The sequence below is a fragment of the Urocitellus parryii genome, chromosome 14 (genome assembly GCF_045843805.1).
Source record: "Urocitellus parryii isolate mUroPar1 chromosome 14, mUroPar1.hap1, whole genome shotgun sequence".
NCBI classification, from domain to species: Eukaryota; Metazoa; Chordata; class Mammalia; order Rodentia; family Sciuridae; genus Urocitellus; species Urocitellus parryii.
This window is the reverse complement of record NC_135544.1, coordinates 44,055,312-44,058,414: the sequence shown is the minus strand read 5'-3', so window position 1 is coordinate 44,058,414 and position 3,103 is coordinate 44,055,312.

Below are 3,103 nucleotides of genomic sequence, written 5' to 3'. Positions count from 1 at the left end.
TATTGTGAATTGTGTTGGAGTAAAAATTGATGTGGCTGTGTCCCTGTAGTATGATGTTTCTAAGTCCTTGGAGTATAGACCAAGGAGTGGGATAGCAGGGTCAAATGGTGGTTCCATTCCAAGTTTTCCAAGGAATCTCCATAATGCTTGCCATATTGGCTGCACCAATTTACAGTCCCACTAGCAATGTAAAAGTGTGCCTTTTTCCCCACATCCTTGCCAATACTTATTGTTGTTTGTATTCTTTTTTAAAATCTTTTTTTATACCTTTATTTTATTTATTTCTTTTTATGTGGTACTGAGGATCAAACCCAGGGCCTCGCACATGCTAGGTGAGTGCTCTATTCCTGAGCCACAATCCCAGCCCTGTTTGTATTCTTAATAGCTGCCATTCTTACTGGTGTGAGATGAAATTTTAGGGTAGTTTTGACTTGCATTTCTCTAATAGCTAGAGATGTTGAAAATTTTTTTCATATATTTACTGATTGATTTTATGTCACCTTCTGAGAAGTATCTCTTCAGTTCCTTAGCCTATTTATTGATTTGGGTTAAGGAACTTATTATTTTGGTGTTTAGATTTTGAGTTCTTTATATACCCTATATATATATATATATGTAATATAAATATACTTATATATATATATTAGTATATTATATATTAGTGCTCTATCTGATGTGCAAGTGGTAAAGATTTACTCCCAAGCTGTAGGCTTTCTATTCACCTCACTGTTTCTTTTGCTGAGAAGAAGCTTTTGAGTTTGAATCCATCCAATTTATTAATTCTTGATTTAATTTCTTGTGCTATAGGAGTCTTATTAAGGAAGTAGGGGCCTAATCCAATATGATGGAGGATGGGGCCTACTTTTTCTTCTATTAGACACAGGGTGTCTGGTTTAATTCCTAGGTCCTTGATCCACTTTGAGTTGAGTTTTGTGCATGGTGAGAGATAGGGGTTTAATCATTTTGTTGCATATGGATTTCCAGTTCTCCCAGCACCATTTGTTGAAGAGGCTATTTTGTCTCTAAAGAAGCTTCAGAGGAATGTCATTAATGCCTATTGGGCTGCAGAGGAAGAGTGGGATACTTCATATGATACAAATCTTGAGTTGACTCATTTCTCAAAATCTAGTAATTCTACCATAGGCATCAACTAGACCCAAGTAAGTAGATGCCATAGTCCAGTTTTTGCTACTGTAACAGAATACCACAACTGGGGGATTTACAAAGAACAGAAATTTGTTCTTTATAAATTTGGGGAGCTAGGGAGTCCTGGATCCAGCGTGTTCCAGAGGATGAATAACACTGAGTCCTTCCTTGGTTGAGGGCTGAAGGGCAAGAGAGCGGAACGCTGTGTGAAACTTCTTTTACAAGGGCCTTCATCTCACTCACTGGGCAGAAATTCTATGACCACAGCACATCACCTACCCGCCAGTACCTCCACATTGTCCACTAAGTTTCCATACTTACCTTCTGGAGGTAACACTTTTGACTGAAGTAGGGGGTATACCAAGAGCAACCTGGATACTGCTCATACTCTCCCTGGCAAGGGGAGTCCAGGTTGTTAGAGAAAGATTGCCACTGCTACCCTGTAGGTCCAGCCTGAGAGCCACAAGATGACACAGCTTCCAAAACACTTGAGTCCTTAGACCAAACCCCGTTTCTGTTGAAAATTATTATAGTGACTTTGGGGCCAATTTATTTTACCAAAAAATTGATATATGCACAGATCAATGTTGAGGAACTAAAAGTATTTGGTCTTAAAAGAAATGAATGAGATGATTGTATGGAGGTATATCATTTTAAAAACTTTTTATATTTTACACAAGATGATGTTTACTGATAATAAGGTTAGTTATCAGACTATTTTACCTCTCTATACCTCTATTAAAACATTTTTAGTTTCATATTGATACAATATATTTATTTTATTTGTTTATTTTTATATGGTGCTGAGGATCAAACCCAGTGCCTCACACATGCTAGGCAAACACACTACCACTGAGCTACAACCCTAGCTGCTCTTCAGAAATATCTTGGGAATTTTTAAAAAATGGATTATTTGGGTTCAAAAATTGCTCGCTCTAAAACTATCTCAACTTACTACTAGCCATTAGAAATTAATTATTCTATTAATTATTTTAAAAGAAAAAGAACATACAGCTAATATTCCCATCTTATTAGAGCACTGGTAACTTCAATAAATGCTAAAGGATTTTCTAAGAAAATGTTCTATAGTCAGTTGCTTGATAATTTATAGTTGATTTGTTTCTTCTTTATGGGTCAAATCAGAACTTTTTATTATGTAGGTACATGCATCATGAATCTTCAGGAAACTTAGGGGGCCTGCAATTTTCCTATATTATTCACTCATGGAACACGCCTTCCTACAAACTGTTATATCTCATAGCATTTAATATTTTACAAAATAGTTTAATAAAGTACAATAGAATTGGTAAAAATATCAGACTATGTAAAAAGTGTAGCCTTTTAAAAATATGGTGTTGATTTCTGTTTTTAAAAGAGAAAAAGTTTTTTTTTCTCTGAAATGTAAAATTAATGTTGAATTAAGGAAATCATATTAAAATTATTTTTTTATCAAACTTGTTTAAGGAAAACAATATATTCATAATTAGTGGAGTAAAGGTTCTTTCTTAGAAATTAGAATATTAATTATCACCTTGGTCCTTCCTTTTGAAATACTCATATTTAGGAAAAGAAAGTCTAATTACTTTAAGTAGAGAATACTGGAGGGAAACCACAGAGTTTCCTATGTCCTTATCTATTCTCTGGTATAGGATATCTGACCTTCACATATAAATGTATCCAAAAGGACAGAATTGTGTCAATTAGTTGGAAGAAACTATTTTATAGAGGAATCTAAAAGGTTGCCAGGACAATGATGCTAATCTAGATAGCTAAACATGAATGGGGTGCATTTGTAGGGGGAGATGAGTGGATGGAACAGAGGACATCCATAGCACAGCACAGAAAATGCTGCAGTTGCCAAGTAGATGTAATATGGATTCAAATAGGGCATTGTAGAGGACCTTGATATAATGTTTGCCTCTAAATTTTAGGTTCCATATGAAAATGGAAAACAACA